At 30.7% G+C, this 23,167-nt stretch overlaps 2 protein-coding genes across 14 annotated transcripts in view; one reads left to right on the top strand and one right to left on the bottom strand.

The window, feature by feature from the left end:
* LOC142326454 (uncharacterized) overlaps positions 1-23,167 on the bottom strand; it is a 161,834-nt gene that overhangs the window by 117,382 nt on the left and 21,285 nt on the right. The gene's annotated exons all lie outside the window — the stretch shown is intronic.
* LOC142326453 (uncharacterized) overlaps positions 19,750-23,167 on the top strand; it is a 102,517-nt gene continuing 99,099 nt past the window's right edge. The window contains exons 1-2 of the mRNA XM_075368982.1: positions 19,750-20,052; positions 21,346-21,561. The gene's annotated coding sequence lies outside the window, so the exon portion shown is untranslated. The remainder of the gene's footprint in view (positions 20,053-21,345; positions 21,562-23,167) is intronic.

Genomic DNA, 23,167 nt, shown 5'->3' with positions numbered 1-23,167 from the left:
ATAAATACAAAACTCGAAAGCTTGTGAATGGTGGATGGTAGTGAAGAATGGAAAACATTTTAGCATATTCCGGCGGCTAATATATATATATATATATATATATATATATATATATATGTTTGTATATTATTGAAAAATGGAACAAACTAAAGCTAGAAAGAAATGGCCTATTTGAATTCGATTTAAATTGCGATAAAAAAAAATTCCTAAAGGTTTATGCACGAATGGACTGAAAAAATATTTTTAAGTTAATTACTTTAACAACGAACTATTATTTAATTTCTTTACATAAAACTAATTCTTTACCAATATCGCGCGCGCGCAACACACACGTAATCTCATTCGATAGATTTAATAATTTTTTCTGAATGTTTACTTTCCCCTTATATTTATGACCGTTATTACGAAAAATACATTGACGTTGCGTAATTTCTTTGTAATAAGAATTTAGAAAAAAATCACACGGATATGTTATAAATTAATAAATGAAATAAACGATTTATTTAATAATAAAAAAAATACATTTTGACGCATTAGGTCATCATAAATAATTTATGGCTAACAACTACGCGTTTTTGATTTGTTTTTTTTTTTTTGCTTCATCTGAAAACAAACTATCATTCTTTTGATTATATTTTAAACTAACTTTACCCATCGTACGTATATGTTATAAGGAGATCTATAGATTATCAACTATTAGTGAAGCGAATAAAAACCATTATTTACTTTTACTTGCAATTATACAAGTGTTTACTTGCAGTTCTGTGAATAAACAACGGTAAACCAAATACTTGACAAGTATTCTCTTTACTTGTAAAATAGGGAAGTGAATAACCTTTACTTATCAAGCGTTTACTTGTAACTATACGCAATTACTGATTCCGGTCAGACTTTACTTAAAACGAGTGAATAAAATCCAAGTTCGGAAGAGTATTCAAGTATTTACCGGTAGAATTTCAAGGTAGCTATTTAATAACCTTATCAAACATTCTAGATTAACTTTTTAGATAGGGAATCTTGGAGAGCTGCATCAAACCAGTCAAATCACTGGCATCTGAGTGGATTCGCTTCCCGCAGAATGCTCATGAGTTAAATGAAGCCAAGAGAAAATGGAGATCACGCTTTAAAATGCCGAGCGTAATAGGTGCTGTGGATTGCACGCACTTAGAAATAAATACGTCACTTTATTTGAGGTCTATAAATATCTTTTCTGACAAATGATATCGGTAAACATGTAACACATAACGATTCGTAATGAATAAGAGTTTACAGTAAAAATGGGTTTTTGTCAATATGAATAGCCTTTTGAGTGGTGGGAATTTTTATAAAACGTAGTTTTCTGAATCTACGTTCACTTATACTAACATATGTTAATAATCTGTGATTTATGACACGGGTTTTTCATCATATTTTGCCCAATTTTCAACCGATTTGCTTGAAAGTATTATTTTTAAAATCAGCAAACTATGTTTCATAACAGAAAGCAAAAAAAAAAAAAAAATTCGCTAATAAAAAACGCGTTAGAAATGCGCAAAATAATTCTCCAATTAATCAGATACCAACATATTTTCGCGGATCATTGTGATGGGAAAAGTTTAAAACAAATGAAACGTTTGATGTATTGACAAACGTGTCTGAACATGATGATGTACAGGATATTAATCGTATAAGTGTTTACTGGATAAGTAAAAGCAAAATGGGAAAACTACGAATGTTACAAGTGTTTACTTATAAGTATAAGTAAAAGGTTATTCACTTAGTCTCAAGGGTTTACTTTACTTGACCGGTATTTATTTTAAAGTAAAAAGTATAGTTTAAATATCTGTAATCGGTTCAATCGATGATATAATAGGTAATTTCTCCACTATCTTAAGTACTTGTGTTCTGTTCCATCAAATAATAATAATAATACTGTATTTGCATTTTTAACAAAATATTTTCTTAAAATCATGCGTATTAATTTGACTTTAGTATATCAAATATTATCTACAAAAGAATAAGAGGGAATCAGCTTAATAGCATTAGAAAGAGGAAACGTAAGCTTTTACACGACACTTTTTTGAAGATAAAACGCAGGATATTCAACAGATGATTTCAAAATTAAAAACGAAGAAGCAGTAAGAAAATGAATCTTGATAAAAAAATAAATTAATTAAAAGCGATTGAATATATCCGTCAAGAAAAAAGTACAGATACTTTGATAAAATGCTAAAAAAATATTAAAAAAGTGAAATTAAATAATAAATATTAGAATAGCAGTAGTAAAGGAAATATACGAACGGAAAAAAGCGTATCCTAAAAAAAATCGTGCGATCTGAATCTTTTACATTTTGAAAAATATCGAATATAAAAACTTAAGATTAATTTTATATTACGTGTTATTCGTGAAATTTTTACGTCCCCCCGCGGGATACACAAGGTTCACTGCTAGCACACGGTGGTGGTTATGCGGTTCCACAGTTCGACCGCTGTAGCCTGAAGAGGAGGCGCTTACACGGATTCTTTACGATATCCCACACAAAGAGATCTGGCGATCTCGGAGGCCTCTAATCGAGAGAAAAAAGCCGGTTTTCACACATCGAGATCGGTTTGTTTCCGTAACGGTGTTCTCTAAAAACAAAAAGAAGTGGACCGTACTTCTCCCTGGAAATTGCAGAAAAACATTATGTTTGGAAGAGGAAAACAATTCAGCGGTTATTCAAAAATATTTTAAGCGTATATTTATGTATAGACTGAAAGGGATGCGGAAAATCATTTGTAAAACTTCATCGACAAACAAAATTTTTTGATTGTATTTTAATCGAATCGGTGGGATATTTTTAAGTCTTTCAATTTATTAAAAAAGGCAGTAGAAACGTAATACGGCCCTTCTCATAAGCCGAAGTATTGCGTTGAGACACACGAAAATATTTTCTTTGTCTGGTTATATATATATAAATGCTGTACTTGTATATGTTGAAGCCAAATTGAGAAGTTTATAATTCGCACCGTACTAAAATAACAACCGATTTACCTTCTAAATCTGTAATAAATTTTTGAAACTTCAAAATTGTTTAAATTTTTTCAAAATTTGTTGACTTTAGAACTGAAAATATGAAGGTAAATTTTTAAATTAAATATGATAATTAAAGTAAACAATACCTCAGTTGACCGGGCCGTTTAATTTGTAGTATTGCAAATTAGTTTTTATTATAATTATCGGAAGGCTGTTATTATTAGGGTTTGGGCCATAATTTCAACATTATTTGTTTCCGATGTAACTTTAAATTTTGCACTAACAAATGTTTATACCTGAAAAGAATTTACGGTTATCGCCCTACCGAAATATTTCAGGTAGGTATGGGGTAACAAAAAGATGAAACTAATCGCTTACCGACCTTCCAAAACGTTATGAACATATTACTTGGAATTCAAAATAATATTAACCCTTATTCGACAGGCTTGGACATATATTAAGACTTAAACGTGTTTTCGATAGATCGGGGGATTCCATCCTTGGTTTCCGTAGTGAGATTGTATAGTTACCGTTACGGTACCTGCCCGCATAGCAGGCCATTGTCTACAATCAGCTAAGATTAGAATAAGTTTTTATTAAATAGAAAAGAAAAGGAAGCTTTTCTTTTCTATTTATCGTATAGTTTTGTGAATGAGAAATTTTAAAGTCGTTATTCCTAAAATTGTATAGCCTATACAAATTTTGAATCGAACAAAGAAAAACCTTTTCGCTGCTATTTCACCAGTCGTAAATAGGAAACCGGTCGGTAACCGTTTAATATTCACGCATTTTTTTTTACAAGAGGGTTTATTATTTACGAATTTTGAAAATAATATAACATAATTCCAAGCCTAACCCTGAAATCGAACCCAGAATTATTTACTGTACAAAAAGAACGGATTTCTGTTTTAAAAATATGTACGAGTAAGAGATTCCTCCGTTCTTTAATTACGCAAAAAACTCGAAACTTAACAAAATATTTTTTCATCGCGGATTCATTATTTTGATTTCATCGATCGATAAAATGTACGGGATGAGTAATTTTTCACAGAAAATTTACTCCATTGGAAATTGTTAGGTCGATTGACACACGCTTAACAGCCGACACGTATAATACGTATTACAATTGAAAGAGGACATAATTTTCTGGTTAATTTTTTACTACTACCGTTCTGGTTGACAAAAAAAATGTACATTTCAGTTTACATTCTCAGATTAAAATGTATCGCGTAACCGACTTATATCCGAAACGTGTTGGTTCCAAATGCCGTTAATTTTTTACGTACGAAAATATTTATCTACTTAACCGTCATATTATTAAAAAAAAATTGTAATTTGGGCATGAGCCTTTAGGCGTCAAACGAAAAAATAAATATCGAACTTTGATATTGTAAAAAAAGAAATGCGAAGACAGTTTAACCAAGTCGGTTTTCCGTTTCTTATACATTCCCGTAAGAAATTTTATTATGTTGCATTCTTTTACAGATTGAATATTTTTCAAAAATGTTACCCCGCAGCTGACGTAAACGCATCGATTAAAATAAAAGTAATCAAACCGTTACATACAGGTAAAATAAAATAAAAATACTAAACGACAATCGAAGTCGCCTGAATTTACATCCTTGTTGGCTCCATTCACAAATAAAAAAGGAAACGTTAAATATTTTAACTATTTATATTTAACAAGACCTGCTTGCAACAGATCGAGTAAGAAGACGCCAAAAAAGGCATATGCACCGGGCTCCGTAAAAAAAATACTATCGATGGCGACGGATCATAATTTTGAAAGTTTGATTCGCTTTTTGTAAAACAACTAAAAAAATTTTAGACTTTCAAATTACTTTCCTATAATATTCATTGTTTATAGAGCCTGAGGGTGTAAATGCAGGAAAACGTTTTTGCGAGAGCTAATTGAACGGCAGTCGATCGACAGGTTCTTCTAATAATCATTTATCCAACACCGTATGTCGTTTTCAATTTTGAAATTACCGCTAACATCTAAGAATTTTATTACGACCAAAATAACGAATGAAATCATTTTATATATATAAAAATTAAAAAAATACGGTGCCAAGCTTTCTGTTAAAAAATTTACATTTGATTACTTTACTTGTTGAAAAAAAAAATACATTTATTTTAACAATAAATTTGAAGTAACTTTCAGTTATAATAAATTCTTACGCGATAAATAGCTAAAAAAAAATGAACACAAGCTGGGAATCGAACCGAAATCCCGGTATCTAACCCTCTGATGAAATTACTTACGTTTTTAATTTATAACTCCTGCGCGATCGTTTACTTACGCGTTATTGTTTAGATGAATTACGGGCTGTTGAAGAAGACAAACTTACGCCTGAAATCGACATATACACGGTATGAAAGATAGGAATACTAGAACGAAGTAAAGAAGGAGAATAGTTAAATATAACATTTACTTTGCAAATAAAAATTATTGAAAAATCAATTTCTCTTAAATAGAGTAATGAAGAAGATTACAATTAATTTCGACTTAATATTAAGGATAATCCTCATACTCAAATTAGCCGAAGCTAAAATAGAAGCTATTCCACTGTTAACGAAAAAATTGATAATATCCAGTCAAGAGAATTAAAAGAAAAGGAGCCGCTAATTACCTTTCAAGTGAAAGACTTTATTCTTATTTATATAGTTTAAAAAAAACAACAATACTTTCAACGTATAAATAAATAAATTTTGTAAATGTCCAGAGAAAAAATTCATAATAACAATTTCAATGTTAAGCTTTAAATTAAGCTATCCGAACAAAAAAAGTAAAACCTAAGAACGTTCAAGTACACCTATAAAAAAAAATCCTAACCACCTCAAAAACCCAATTAAGCCACCTGAAACAAAATACTCTACAAGTAATCCATATATAAAATAACAAAATTTAAAAAAAAAACAGAAGAATAAAAACCCAAAAACCATACATAAATCAAACCAAAGTAAAAATATAAACTCACTACATCCAAAAACAAACAAAAAATAAATAAATATAAAAAAATTAACCTAAAATCAACAGGCTAAACAAAAAAAAATCATCCTTAAATAATCAAAACATAAAAAAACCAACAAATAAACAAAAAATATATAAAAAAGAGAAATATTCAGATATAAACTAAAAGAAAAATTAATATAAGGGAAAAAAGAATTAGAAGAAAACAAATAATAAATTAAACGTAAATTATAAATAAAAGTAACCCCCGCCACCGCCCTAAAAAAAACTAAATATTTAAAAAAAATCTAAAATAAAATCCCTTGAATAAAACCCAGAAAAAAAGGAAATCCACATAAACAAACTAAAGAAACAAAAAATGCTTAACTAAGCCTCCTATAAATCGGATATCTTGACTACCTAAAAAACAATGAATAAAAATAATACCGGAACACAAAAAAGTAACGATTTAAACACAGCGTGAATTAATAAATGAATAAAACAAAGAGATGAAGACCCAAGAGAAAGAATAAAAAATATAAATCCCAACCGTCTAAGAGTAGAAAAAGCAATAATCTTCATCAAATCATTTTCTAAACGAGCGGCACAAGTATCGCAAAAATAAATAAAATAATTAAATAAACACCAGAAGTCACCAAAGTAGAAACAGGGGTAGGAGCTGCCGTCGCCGAAGGCAACCAAACACAAAAGGGGAACCGAGCGCTTTTAGTAAAAGAAGCAGCAAATAAAACCAAATTAATAAAATCACCGTCAAAAAAATATAATGAAAAGAACCAAAATTAATAAATAAACCGATACACAAAATTAAAAATACATCGCCTGCACGATTTATTAATAAAGTAATAAGACCAGAACATAAAGAAACTCTATTTTGATAATAAATAACTAAACAATAAAAAATTAACCCGAGACCATCTCAGCCTAATAATAAACAAATAAAATCAGGTATTAAAATAAAAAAAACCGTACTTAGAATAAATAAAACAACCAAATAATAAAACCGAACTAAATTTAAATCACCAAGACTATAAAATAAAACACAACTTCTAATTAAAAATACAAGACATAAAAAAACAAGAAATTCAATCAAAAACAAACGAAATCATATTCAAACAAATAAATACCAAAGAAAAAAAAAAGATTGTAACAGAAAAACATAGCCTATTCTCGAAAAGATCTTTGACATCACAAATCAAAATTTTAAATTAAAATAAATAAATCAAATATTATATAAAAAAATAAAGAAACAATGACGAAGCAAAACATAAAATTCACGAACATAACAAGAACTAATTAAAATTTAATCACCGGAAGAAAGACCGTGCTGAGTTAAAGAAAAAATTATTACTTTATAACAAGCAGGAAAAATAAAAAATAAAATCTTCATCTTAAAATAGAAATAATTAAACTAATCTCAGAAAATAAATTCATTCTAGGAGGACCAGAAGACGCAAAACAAAAATAAAAAAAAACTAAGTAAAGGTAAATAATTAAGCAATCCCTTAACGAGAAAGAATCTTCGTCTTCCCGATCGATCGTAAATAACCCCGACATATGTAAATAACAAAAGCAGGAGCGACCATAAAACACGATGAACCGATTAATCCCAAACCAGTTATAGTAAATAACCAGACTTATGTGACAAACAGACGAAGAATAAGCAACAAGAACCTTTAAATCTCTTTGAATTATACAAAATATTCTAACGACCAAATAAACAACTACTAACAAAAAAATAACCGTAATTAAATAAAAAAAAATAAATATAACCTAATCGACGAATCCAACCATACCCCCATACTTTACTGGGGGTAAAGCCCCCCATACTGGGGGTAACCATACCCCCCAACTTTAATATTACACCGGCTAAAATTATAGAACCTGAAGTAGGGGCCTCTACATGAGCCCGTTAATACCCCGACTAAACCTAAAGTCAAAACAAAGAATTCAAAATAGATAAAAATAATCTTAAAAGCTAACAATTTAAACCATCAAAATTAGAACTTAAAGCTACCCCTAACCTTAAATAAATTTAATATAAAAAACAAGGGTTCAAAATATAAGAAAATAAACTTAAAAGCTAACAATTTAAAGCATCAAAACCAGACCGTAAAGCTACCCCTTATGCTAATTCAATACAACAAAAAAAATCAAGAATCCAAAATAGATGAAAATAAACCCGGAAGCTTAATAAAATATTCTCAATTTAAATTCAAAAGATTAACTCTTATAATAATAAATTTGTTTTTAAGAAACCAAATATAAATATTTAAATAAGCGCATCTTATTAAACTGAAACTTAAAATTAAAGTTAAACCATGAGGGTTTTTTTTTGTATAAAAAAAAATTGGTAAGAATTGACTCAACGCTTGGAGTCAAACCAAAACCGTCATGTTAGTAGGTTGTTTGATCCAGCAAATTGATGTTTTTGTGCCTCGTAATAAATTTAAAACAGAAAAATTCAATTAAAAAAATTAACGGTAAATATCTTTTAAATGTTACGAAGAAAATTTAAACACGGTGAATAATTATTTATTTTTTTAAATTAATGAGTGTAAATTCGGACTATTAACATTTTTAATTTAATAAATTATTTGAATACATACATAGAAAGAGAAAACATCTGCAGATTATTGTTTCAAAAATTGTAAAAAAAATTAAAAAAGTAATTACTCACCTTAATCAGTAATATCTCGACAAAAAGAAGAAAACTGGATGACGTTCACTCGAGTCAGTAACAAGTCTTACAAATTGAGTCTACGAACACACGTACTACACTTTCCCGTACACTTATACAGCACAACTGCGGGACACACATATTTCTCTGTCAACCCCCACTATGGCAACGAATGTCACGACATCTTTACCGTTACTTTTGTGAAGTGTGCAATTTAGAAAACGGTTTTACACGAAAGATGTTTCTTTTATAATCGTTCACAAATTAACTTAAAAGAATGCAACGAAAATCACCCCTTATACTACCGTCTATAACTCTTCAAAATTAAAATAATTTTTACGGGTGGGGGTGAAATTTTGAAATTTTTTTTACAACAGTTGTTTGTTTATTTATAATCACAAAATTATCGACAAAAACCTGCAACGAAAATCACCCCTTGTACTGCTTTCAATAACTTCAGAATAAAAAAAAAAATCCGTTCTGGAGTTACGAGTATAAGGTGATTTATAGGCCGCACCGAAAACTATTTTTAGAGGTGGTGGTAATTTAGCAAAAACTTTTTTTACAAAATTGTTTATTGATATTCACAAAATTATAAAAAAATATATATATAACTTTAATTATGCAAAATCGGGAGACGATTTCGTTTTTCCCCCTGTATCTCCCATCCGCTGACCTTCTTAATTGAAAATTTAATAGCGCCGATGTCCCTTCTATAATAATATTATAGTCAAGTTTGGTGAAAATCGGTCAAGTATTTCTGGAGATATAAGGCGATTTACACACCAACATGCATACATATATGCGCACATTTTATCGCGGAAATTTCGGTTTTACGGAAGTTTCGATGCCATCTTTCGGTTTTCTGGTATCCTTAGGGGTCACTTCGTCAAGACTCGGTGAGAACCGGATATGCCCGGTGTTGACCGATTATTATACTTTCGCTTCTATATAGCTATAGCTGCTATACAGACGGGAAAGAAAAAATTAATTAAAATCTAAAACTACATTTTTTGGTTGCTGAACAGTAACCGTAAAAAAAATTAAATAAGTACTATACAGTACTTATTTACCGACTTGACCCGGATATTTTTTACCATCTACTGCCTGTCATAAGAGAACCGCTTGGCAGACTGTTCACGGGATGCCTAAGCTGCTTGAAAGGTGGCCTTGTTAAGGGTACTCCTGAAACCTGGAAAGGATCCTGGTGAGGTCGGCAGTTATCGACCCATCAGCCTCTTGCCGGTTCTCGGCGAGTTGCTTGAAAGGCTGGTTGTGGAACGGCTCGAGGAAAGCATCGATATAAGCTGTTTTCTAAATCGAGGCCGATACGGTTTCATTACAGGGGTTGGCACCGAGGACTGCATCTTAAATGCTCTTGCCGAGGTGGAAAGCGCCGACTGCAAATATGTTTTGGCTATTTTTATTTATATAGAGGCGGCATTTCCTTCCTTGTGTTGGCGTTCTGTCCTCTATGCTTTGGCACGCCGCAATGTTCCCGAATCCCTGCAAGCCGTGGTAACAGTAATTTGTCTAACCGTACGGCTCTGTTTAAAGATGCGCACCTAGTTGTGGAAAAGTCCGTCACCAGGGGAAGCCCGAAGGGTTCCGTTCCGAGTCAATCTGGCGAGAGCCGCATTGTCGGACCGTGTGTGAGTTCCTCGATGAGGTTGCTATGTTCAACCGTCATCGTTAATTTTAAGGGTTGTGTAATGTAATAATGACTCCTAAGCTCTGTTGTAGGAATCCTTCCTTGAGATAATGGCTGGCCACCAGCCAAAATAGCTCCAAGCGCTGTTAAATGGTGGACAGGTACTAGCTGGCATACAGCGACCGAGGCGTGGCAGCCTAAATTGCTACCTTTTAGATATAAGAACTTCAATAGTTTTAATTGTAACAAGGGGTGCGCCTCCCCGATTTAGTTTTATTGTTGACAAGTGAGCGACAAGGTCACTTGTCAAGTTTCTATCTTATATGGTGAATTAATCATAAAAAATCTGATGCGGACACTACATGACTTCCTTGTTCGCCTATTAAATTACATATACACAGTTTTTTAAATGAAAAGTACGTAAAATTTTATTTCATTAATAACTTTTGAAAGGTTTTAATTTTTTTTTATTTTATTGTTATTACTGAATTATTATTTATCGTAATTTTTTTTTACAATCAGATGTTAATAATTATTAACAAATCAATTTTAAAAAATGATTAAAAAAAAGGAGACGAAGTCGGATTCGTACCGAATTTAATTATTTCATTAATTAAAATTTAATTTTTCTATAACTCTGGAACCGATGAAAATAATTACCACTTATCATATATCATTGAAAAGCTATCGATGAGGACTTTTTACTGCAGTAAAAGTCCAAAATCCAAATTTTATTGATCTTGCGTTTTTTTGAACGCTTTTGGTCCAGTCGATTGCAATCAAAAGAGGAGGTAGACGTTACAACAGTCCTAAATCCAAAACTTCAACATCCTACAGCTAATCGTTTTTGAGTTATTCGAGATACATACGTACGTACAGACGTCACGCCAAAACTAGTCAAAATGAATATTTCCGTTGAAATATGAAAACCGAAATTTGTTCTGATCGTTATACTTCCTTTACTTCGTACAAGGAGTAAAAATTAGAAGGACACCTATGTGTCACGATAAAAAATGATTCTGATCAAACTACTTTAATTTTGCAACCGACAGGTCTAAAATGGCGAATAAATAAAAAATTAAAGCTTGAATAATCTTCTTGACCGTATACTTCAGATTTAAAAAAATAATCAAATTAAAAAAAAAGATCGGCGAGAAAAAACATTTAAAAAAATTTTAAAGTATTTCTCCGCGTTTGATCGAGCCCATAGGGGAAATAAAGTTTATCAGCGACTGCAATAACCCACCGGGTTGGTCTAGCGCTGAACGCGTCTTCCCAAATCAGCTGATTTGGAAATCGAGAGTTCTAGCGTTCAAATCCTACTTTTTTTTTTTTTTTTTTTGTCTTCAGTCATTTGACTGGTTTGATGCAGCTCTCCAAGATTCCCTATCTAGTGCTAGTCGTTTCATTTCAGTATACCCTCTACATCCTACATCCCTAACAATTTGTTTTACATATTCCAAACGTGGCCTGCCTACACAATTTTTCCCTTCTACCTGTCCTTCCAAAATTAAAGCAACTATTCCAGGATGCCTTAGTATGTGGCCTATAAGTCTGTCTCTTCTTTTAACTATATTTTTCCAAATGCTTCTTTCTTCATCTATTTGGCGCAATACCTCCTCATTTGTCACTTTATCCACCCATCTGATTTTTAACATTCTCCTATAGCACCACATTTCAAAAGCTTCTAACCTTTTCTTCTCAGATACTCCGATTGTCCAAGTTTCACTTCCATATAAAGCGACACTCCAAACATACACTTTCAAAAATCTTTTCCTGACATTTAAATTAATTTTTGATGTAAACAACTTATATTTCTTACTGAAGGCTCGTTTAGCTTGTGCTATTCGGCATTTTATATCGCTCCTGCTTCGTCCATCTTTAGTAATTCTACTTCCCAAATAACAAAATTCTTCTACCTCCATAATCTTTTCTCCTCCTATTTTCACATTCAGTGGTCCATCTTTGTTATTTCTCCTACATTTCATTACTTTTGTTTTGTTCTTGTTTATTTTCACGCGATAGTTCTTGCGTAGGACTTCATCTATGCCGTTCATTGTTTCTTCTAAATCCTTTTTATTCTCGGCTAGAATTACTATATCATCAGCAAATCGTAGCATCTTTATCTTTTCACCTTGTACTGTTACTCCGAATCTAAATTGTTCTTTAACATCATTAACTGCTAGTTCCATGTAAAGATTAAAAAGTAACGGAGATAGAGAACATCCTTGTCGGACTCTTTCTTATTATGGCTTCTTTCTTATGTTCTTCAATATCTACTGTTGCTGTTTGGTTCCTGTACATGTTAGCAATTGTTCTTCTATCTCTGTATTTGAACCCTAATTTTTTTAAAATGCTGAACATTTTATTCCAGTCTACGTTATCGAATGCCTTTTCTAGGTCTATAAACGCCAAGTATGTTGGTTTGTTTTTCTTTAATCTTCCTTCTACTATTAATCTGAGGCCTAAAATTGCTTCCCTTGTCCCTATACTTTTCCTGAAACCAAATTGGTTTTCTCCTAACACTTCCTCCACTCGCCTCTCAATTCTTCTGTATAGAATTCTAGTTAAGATTTTTGATGCATGACTAGTTAAACTAATTGTTCTGTATTCTTCACCTTTATCTGCCCCTGATTTCTTTGGTATCATTACTATAACACTTTTTTTGAAGTCTGACGGAAATTCCCCTTTTTCATAAATATTACATACCAGTTTGTATAATCTATCAATCGCCTCCTCCCCTGCACTGCGCAGTAATTCTACAGGTATTCCGTCTATTCCAGGAGTCTTTCTGCCATTTAAATCTTTTAATGCTCTCTTAAATTCAGATCTCAGTATTGTTTCTCCCATTTCATCCTCCTCAACTTCCTCTTCTTCCTCTATAAAACCATTTTCTAATTCATTTCCTCCGTATAACTCTTCAATATATTCCACCCATCTATCGACTTTACCTTTCGTATTATATATTGGTGTACCATCTTTGTTTAACACATTATTACATTTTAATTTATGTACCCCAAAATTTTCCTTAACTTTCCTGTATGCTCCGTCTATTTTACCAATGTTCATTTCTCTTTCCACTTCTGAACACTTTTCTTTAATCCACTCTTCTTTCGCCAGTTTACACTTCCTGTTTATAGCATTTCTTAATTGCCGATAGTTCTTTTTACTATCCTTTTTACAAATCCTACTAAAGTAAGTTATTTTTACACGGATTTGGATACCGGATCGTAGATACCGGGTGTTCTTTGGTGGTCGGGTTTCAATTAACACATCACAGGAACGGTCGAACTGAGACTGTAAAAGACTACATACACTTCATGTACACTCATACATATCATCCTCATTCATCCTCTGAAGTATTATCTGAAAAGTAGTTACCGGAGGCTAAACAGGAAAAAGAAAGAAGTGAACTGCAATAAAATAGTTTAAATCTTAAAATTTTACATTTAATTTCTTTTTTCCGATTTTGTTAAACGGAAATGTTCCATTTTAAAGGTAAAAGGCCACTTTTGTCTTTAACGCTGCATATCTCCCTATCTAAGCAACGTAGCGATAAAATAAATAAAAAAAGGGTTTTCATCTAGACGATTTAGCTTTAATGATAAATTGTGAAGTCTTTAATGTAGCGTCACAGTTTTTGGCTTTTCTTCATTTTGTGCCGAGGCATTGAAATCTATTGAAAGACTGTGACCGGACCGAGTATCATCCGCTCTCAGCTTAACCTAAGATATGCAACGTTTAAAAATAATAATTGCAATTGCCGTTTAGAAAAAAAGCATCTTAAAAACAGTAATTGTAATTATTGTTTTTAACAGATGGTAAATTTAAAAATTTTAGGAGGCTCTCTAGTAACACGGGAACGGCCAGCAAAGCGGTTCCTGACCGTCTTGTTATATTTTTTTATGTGCGATAACACTTGCATCATAATTTTTCATCCTAGTAATATATTTATATAGCTTCGTTTCCTTCCCGTAAAGATTTTATTACAATCTATTTTTTTTTATTTTAATGGATTTATTTTTAATAAGTTAAATAAGAATCTTTTTTTTTTTTAATTACTTTACAAAACAGATAAACTTTATCGTAATATTTAAAAAAAAAAATTATAAATATTAAGGGAGATTAATTATTATTTTAAATAAAATGTAATAAATATAAAATAATCGACAAATCTTGATTTAATTTAATTATATCGAACGTCTATATAAGAAATGTCTTTATAAGAAAACGTCTATATTAACGTGTTACTCGCACAGCAATATACTCATACGTACGCACACACACATGTACACATGTTTTCGGTTGTATTTGAATTGTACAACGCTTGTTCAGTACTGTCTGACGGTAGCCAATCAGAGCGAAGGAAGTTTTGTTAAAACTCCCGTCCCTCTCTCCCCCTCGACGCATTAGTTAGACTGATTTTGCCTCATCCCAAAAAAATTAAATAAAAAAAGATTTACCTCTAAAATTCCTCTTAGCAAAAGTCCTCTGTCAACGTATAAACTATACAATTTCATAAATTATGTTATGGTATTATTTTATCATTATCTCTTGAACTATTTAATTATTATTTTTTTATTTTTATTTATTATTAAAGCATTTGTTACTACAAGAAATTTATTTTATTTCGCTCTTCTCCATCATCGCTCACCCAGTTTCCTTTTTAGCCTTTCCCGTTTTCCCCTTTTCTCTTTTCCCCGTTTTCCCGCGCGTAAATCGGTCCATTAGTGTTTTTATCTTTAGCGGACACACATACGAACATGCATTTTTTATATATATATAGAATAAAAAAGTCTATTTGAATATTTGTTTGTTTCGTAAATATGTCGACACCGGCCCCACCTAGCGGGTACAGTTTTTGCAAAAATATTTATTTTCACGTAACTAATATTCATATTCTGAATACGAACCAAATCGGTCCATAAATATAATTTTTCTAAATATCTCAACCCCGGCGCCAACTAGCGGGACCATTTTTTGCGGAGATAATTCTTTCCATTTAAGTAACACGTATTCTGAATACGAGGCAAATCGGACCATAAATACAATTTTTCAAAATATCTCGACCAAAGCGCTACCTAGCGGGTCCAAACTAATTCAGAAACCTTCCCTGGCATGCGTCCAACCGTTCCCTAAATTTTCATGCTATCGGATGAACGGTTTAGAAAGGCTTAAGAGACACACAGACAGACAAACATTCAATTATATATATATATATATATATATATATATATATATAATTACTTACTTAATAAACTTCTTATCAAATGTTACAACCCTCAGTATCGATGAACTGAAGGCGAACGTTCGACAGAAATCAATGCCCTTGACAACAATGTGCAAAACGTTGCTGTCAAAGTTCTTGCGACACCTGACGCAAATTCAGGTGAGACAGTCAGTATCATCGCTTGGAACATTTTTTACAAATATAAAACATATATTACAAAAATATAGTATATATCCCCAACGACAAATGTTTTCCAGCGATTCATCTCAAAGCTACCTCCAAAAATTTTAATAAATAATAATTACCTCTAAAAGTTTTTTTCTCTATTTTCTTTTTATATGATAGATTTTAATCATTATGTAATTATTTCAACGAATATTACGCTACTGGCTTTTTTCATCTACAATACTAACCGGTCACTACACCGAATACTTAGTACAGGATTCGAAACTTTTAATAATTTGAAGTATACGGGTTTCAAAAAAGTCGGTTTCCATCTTAACGGTTACCTGTCTTCCGTACGGGTAAAAAAATATTTCCTACTATTTGAGATATTTCCATGCAAGAAACTTGCAAACTTATGGACGGAAGGGCAAGAAACGAAAAGGACCTAATCCGGTTGTTACCGTAAGTTAGTTAATCCCCCACAATTTTGAAACGGTGAAACATTCGTGATTACAGTAATCATATGGTCCTTCCAGGTTACGTAACATTTCAGAAAAGTCGGTTTAGTAGTTTTTTGCGTGAAAAACAGACTCTCAGAAACTACTAGATTTTTAAATACGGTATAATAGAATTTAAGTTAAACTCTACAAGTTTGTTTAATAGAGTTATTCTACTTCAAACCTAAAAAAACGTGTTTTTCGTCACTGAACTTTTCTGTTCTACGCTGGATATCGTGAAAATAAGGGATGATGGTACTGTTTTTTTTTAATTCTATTTTACAGGTCAAAAAACATAAGAAACCATCAATTTTACCCCTTATATAACGCCTTAAAAATTTCAGTATGACTTATTTCACAGGGGAACTGAAATCCGAGCGAAATTTACGCTAGCCGTAACTTTACAAAGAAGCGTTTTCGGACATATGTTTGTACGTGAACTTTTTCCTTTATTTCAAGATCTAGAATCGGTTCCCAAATTATTTCCCTTTCTTCCTAAATCACCCTGTATTTACGATAAATAAAATAGAACTGATAGTTACCGTTTATTTAATGTTCCATTTCGGACAAACCTCAAATCAGGTGACTTTTTATTAATACAAAAGTGCACGTTAAAACAATCGCACGCGCGCGAATAGAAATTTGATATCGCATATCACTAAATATTTAAAATTAAATAAGTAAAACGAATGAAAATTGCAACAACGGGAAAAGACCCGTTGTTGTTTTTTGGGATTCCTCAGACATAAAACTTCGAGAAATTAAAAAAAAGACCATACCCCTTTTTGACTGATTATCATACTTTTCCTTCTTGCAGTATACCTTTAGATCTATGCCAGGAAAATAGAATGAAAAATATTTTCGATCGATTTATACATATATTCTGTGTATTTTTAAATTAAAAAAATTATAATAAAAAGTCATTTAATAAAAATTTCCGAAAAAACTTATAAGATGATCATTAGAGAGAATTTATCTTAAAAAATAAAAAAAAAAACGTAAAAAGTGATCCATTTTGTTAATAAATAAATAATTCAAAATGCATGAAAAAATAGTTTCTTAATACCCGTTTTAATTTTAGTTCATTTTTACTTCCTTGTACGAAGTAAGAAATTATTGTGATCGCGAAAAATTTCGATATTCAGATTTAAACTGAAATATCCATTTTGACCATCCCTGAATCCAATTTGACTACTTTCGGCGTGACGTCTTTACGTACGTATGTACTTTTAAGTATTTGGCATAAGTCAAAAACGATTAGCCGTAGGACGTTAAAATTTTGTGTTTAGGACTGTTGTAACATCTCGTTGTGCACCTCCCCTTTTGATTGCAATCCACTGAACCAAAAGTGTCCAAAAAACCCCAAAATCTTGTTTCTAACTGCAGTAATAAGCCCACATTGAAAGGATTTCAACGATATATCGTAAATGGTATTTATTTTCATTTGTTCCAGTTATAGCCAAAAAAAATTTTAATTAATGAAATATTTGAAAGAGGAAAGCACATCGGTTAAAATCTCCTTTTTCATCTACATTTTTTTTATTTTTTTTTTTTATTTATTAATAATTATTAACCTTTCATTATAAAAAAAAATTACAATGAATAATAAATCAATAGCAAAAAAAAAGAAAAAATATCTACAATTATTAATGAGATAAAATTTTAGGTATTTACATTTAAAAAAAGTGTAAGTGTAATTTAATAGGCGTACAAAAAATCATGTGTTGTCAACATCAGATTCCATGTTGTTAAAAATTAATAATATTTTTACATTAATCATAAATTTTTAATTATTATTTTTTTTTAATCATTTAATGGTATTAAATTGTAAATTTATTACAATTTTTATACTCGTTCATTAAAACAAGATTAATTTTATCTTGTGGTTTATGTTCAGCGCAAATAAAAAAATTGGTTATTTAATGTTTAAAGAGCATTCTTATTTAAAATTTCCTTTTAATTTCATGGAACAAGGATTATTTTTTTTTGCACTGTGAGTATGAGTGTGTGTTTGTGTGTATGTAATATATATATGAAATAAGAGAAATACATTTATCTGACAAATATTCGCTCCAGTGAATTTTATACGTGTTTATTCTCTCAAAGAATCGGACTTGTAAAACATATAACAGTATGAACGCATCAGGAACAAATGGTAACATAACACGCGCACACGCACATATATATATATATATATATATATATATATATATATATAAAACCAAACAACACGAACGAAGATCGCATCTTCGTTCGTGTTGTTTGGTTTACTTGTGTTTCCCGTCACGATTTTCAGTAGTTTTTAATGGGCGTTCATTATGATTGACTTACGTCATGTTTTTTATATGTGTGTATGTACATATATATATATATATAAAACAAGATTTATTGAAATCTGATACCGACCGACTGAAATGTGCTGGGTCTCCATCGTGGTGAAACCACATATTTCCTCTTAATTGGAGAGTTTCAAAAAAAATATGATAATTTTCTCCATTTAAACGATTTGGTAGAAAGAAAGAAATTTAGATCCAAAGTATATGCACATTAGAATATTTTACACGCGATTAAAAATCTGTTATGAGAATTTGTAAACAAATTATTTTGAATACTGTGTACTTACAAATATATAATTTGTGTAAACTTCTTTTTTAAATTACTGTATAAAAACTCATATTGGATAGCCCACAGAACTGACTAACTCACCACAAATCAGTTGTTTAATAGCTGATTCTCAAAGTCAAAGGTTATGAGATTCAAAGCCTAGTACAAGTTAGCTACTTTTATATGAAACTGAGTACTAGACAGTAAATGCCAGAATACTTGACGGTTGAAATTCAATTAACCACAGGTCTAGGGAATTGTCAGCCTAAGTCACCTCATTTACATGTCATAAATATCATTGGGTCATAATTGTATAATAGGAAATGTACGTTACATAGACTATATTTATACTTAAAGTGTAAGTTAAGAAAATATTAAAAGCTTAGTACAAGATTTTTTTAAAATGAACAGTTACACTAAAATATTTTACAAGATTTACAAATATAACTAAAATGAAATGTGGATGATAGTATAGAAAAAGTTATTTTATGTACTAATATTTAGTTGTAAGAAACATTTCATCTAGTATTACTAATTGTAATCATGTGGATAAATAAAGGTTATTTATATATAAAACACACACACACACACACACACACACACACACAGACAGACAGACACACAAATATATAAACTAGGTAATTTGCTGCATTGAACTTTTATCAAAACCCGATTAATTTTGTACTTACCTTACATACAAGTTTAGTTTTAATTACAAATTAATAGTAATACCACTGTTAAACATATTCCTGAATAATATTTCACATTATAATAAATATAATAAAACCAATTTATGATGTTTCAAACGAACGCAAGATTTAATAAAAATGTACATGTTTTAACGCACCAACAAGCGTCTAGAAAGGTTGTCCTTCAGTCTGACGTTCGTTAATTTCCGCGTACATTCGTTCAAGCCCGAAGCTGGCTACATACGACATCTGTTGTTACATCAGAATTCATAAACTACGTCGGAGAGATATTTTTACAGACTACCTTTTTATAAAGTAACATATTATAAAACGGATTTTTTTTAATATATGCATTACTATTAAGTTAAATTTATCTTTATTTTTTTTTAATTACTTATTTTTTTATTTCATGAATTAATTTACTACGACGTTTTATAGAGAAGCTTATGTATGGGAATATGGAAATGGAATTTAGTAGCGTATAAAAAATGCCATGCCTGACGGGATTTCGAACTCGGGACCTCCGGATAAAAAACCGAGACGCTACCACTCCACCACGGAAATCGACGGGTAAATATATATATTTTTAAATTATATAAATAATTAAAATATTATTATTATTATTATAAGTATTATTATTACTTCGTTTAATTTTATGTATTTGTTTGAAACATTATATTAGCGTAAATTTTATTTACTTTTTTAGGGTTACTATTAGATAACATAGAACCCCATTATTTGAGTAATTTCATCTGTGTCTGGGGTAATGTTTATAAAAAATAATTAAAGCCTCGAGCCAACAGTTTAACATAACCTAATTCACTTGTAACGCATCAAATGTAAATCTTTTTATTACTTATTACTGATTAAATAATTAGTTTTATTTACTTTTTTAATATTAATACAATTTTTGAAACGATAACTTCCAGTGGTTTTATTATTTGTTTGTATTATTCAAATAAAATAAGAGTAAATTAAACAATCTTTTTAACTAAAAATCCTTACGTGTAAAGATTAAACTTACTTAAACTAACTTAGAGAGGAACGTACTTCAGTATGATGTAAATGCACTTCAAGGTACCTTAAATAAAATTTCACGTAAACCCACATAATACATACACAAAAGATTTTATTAACCCTCCCCTTTGAGATAATGAGTGCGATGTAACACTCGAAAACCGTCTTTATTCCGTTGGTTCACAAACGATAACTTAACTACCTATCATTGTATTTACTAAATTAGTGTCTACTCAAATATTCCTTATTTACAGATGTTTGTTACGTAAGTAAACTAGAAAATCCAAAAATAATACGATTTTCAATTAATATTAAATAATCAGATGTTTCACGAACATCAATTACATATACACACGTATGTAATACCTATTAAATTAAATTTACACATTTTTAAAAGTATGTAAAATTTTATTTCGCTAATTATTTTTTCTTTTTTTTTTATTATCATTGAATTATTATGTATCGTAATTTTTTTTTTAGAATCACGGGTTAATAATTATTAAATCAGTATATTTAAATTAAAATAAATAGTTGAAAAAAAAAATAAAAGGAGATGAAGTCTGATTCAAACCGATGAGTCTTCCCTTTAAAGATCAAAATATTTTATATTTTTACGTCACGCCGAAACTAGTCAAAATGGATTTAGGGATGGTCAAAATGTGTATTTCCATTTAAATCTGGAAACCGAAACGTATCGCAATCACAACTAAAATAAGTAAAAATAATTTAATATTAGACAACGTATAATGTAAAAAAAAAAATTGATGGTGATTGAAACTAAATTGATGGTCTGTAAACTAAATTTTAGATGGAATAATTTTTCATTATTTTTTTTTTGTTTAAAAGTAGGGTAGTTGGAAGATGTTATCGGTGAAGATCGTTGCCGTACTGAGATGAAGCAGAGAAAAGTGAATATAGAGAAAAAATTGATGAAATCCGACAACACTGTTGTCGGGAAGTCATGGTATATTACGCAATGCTTCCAGGGAAGTGGTAACCTAATCCATTCGTAACCATCCAATTTACATATTTTTATCGAGATATTTATTATAACTGATTAAGGTGAGTTTATTTAAATTTTTAATATAATTACAATTTTTGAAACGATAATTTGTATCCTTTGTTTGTATTATTCAAATAAAATATGACTAAATTAAACAATCTTTTTAACAGAAATTCTTTCGTAAAAAGGTTAGAATTATTGTAAAGACACGTACTGTAAATGAACAGCTAAGTTAAATAAAATTTCAGACACCGAAGATTTTATTAAGTGCGATATTACACCCACATAAACACGATAAAAAAACTACATGTCATTGTAATTACTAAATTAGTGTCTACTCAAATATTCCATTTTTTAAATATTTATTAGATTAAAAATGTTAGAAATCAGTTTACACTAGTTTATTTTTACAAAATAAATGATCGACTCCTAAATAGCTTACCGTCTATTACACGAAGATTAATTTTTACTTGAAAATATTCGGAACGAGCGTTAAAATATTTTTAATTCTATTCGTAACATTTAAAAAATATTTACCGATAATCTTTTAATTGAATTTTCCTTTTAAAGTGTATTATAAGGCATAAAAAAATCGGTTTAGTAGGTCGACTGGATCAAACAACCTGCTAACATGTCGAAGGTTCTGGTTTGATTCCAGGTACGAATTTAGCGATTCTTATTAGCCGTGATTCATCTAGTTAATTATGTGTTTAAGAAGGAATAAAAATCTGAGGTTAAAAAAAAAATCTTGAGATTATCCAGGATAAACTAATTGTGTCTTCAAATAACTTACATAATGGTGTAAATTAAATGTAAATCCAACAATTAATATGTAGACTGAAATTTTTCGTTACGATTTTTTAAATGAATCTAAGAGAAAAAAAAAATCACATTAGTTGTCGGGTTCTATAACAATCGTCTGATGTTCCTGTGTTCGATTCTGAACTTGGGTTCGGTATTTTTATGCGATTACCATTTCATTTCATTCATTACATACAATAATAAACGACGCGAAATAAAAAAATTACAAAAAAACTATGTTTCTTTGGCTGATCAAAGGAGCACCGAAATTTAAAAAAAATGTAATTAACAATTTAACGATGTACTTGTATTTTCGAAATAAAATTCTATACGCGTAATTTTTTATTACTAAAAACGACGTAGCGCTTTTCTTTTTAGTTCATCCGCTTTTCTAGAACTACCCTGGCAAAAGAGCTTGAAAACCTTTTGAAGATTCTTGGAACGCCGTCTAGCTGCCTACCCGTGTGATTGGAATGCGATAAGCAAGTGTTGCATTTCTGGCTTAAGAAAAATCCCCAATAATCGGTTATTTTTATTAATCCTTAAGCTTAATGTCAGTAGCCATCCCCCAGTTTATGAAAAAGATACGAAAATCTTTGTACGGAATTGTGCGCTTCACAGTTCCAGCGGCGTGGTGTTTAGCTGTTGTGCGCATGCGCACATAGGAAACTGCCAGGAAGAGAAAGCACTGTCGCTCCCGCAGAGCCCACCCTGGCGTGCCGGCGGAAAATAGTTTTCTTTTACGCCACGTGTTTACGGAAACTTCCTTTTTCGTTCGCTTCTCTACTTCGATCATCTGCGGAAGGAATACGAAAGTGTTTATTTGTCTTTTCAGTAGCTATCAGAAGACTGCTGAAAGCAAGG

Source organism: Lycorma delicatula, chromosome 6, assembly GCF_047948215.1.
Source record: "Lycorma delicatula isolate Av1 chromosome 6, ASM4794821v1, whole genome shotgun sequence".
NCBI classification, from domain to species: Eukaryota; Metazoa; Arthropoda; class Insecta; order Hemiptera; family Fulgoridae; genus Lycorma; species Lycorma delicatula.
Note: the sequence above shows the minus strand (reverse complement) of the source record. Positions and strands in the feature narration are given on the sequence as shown.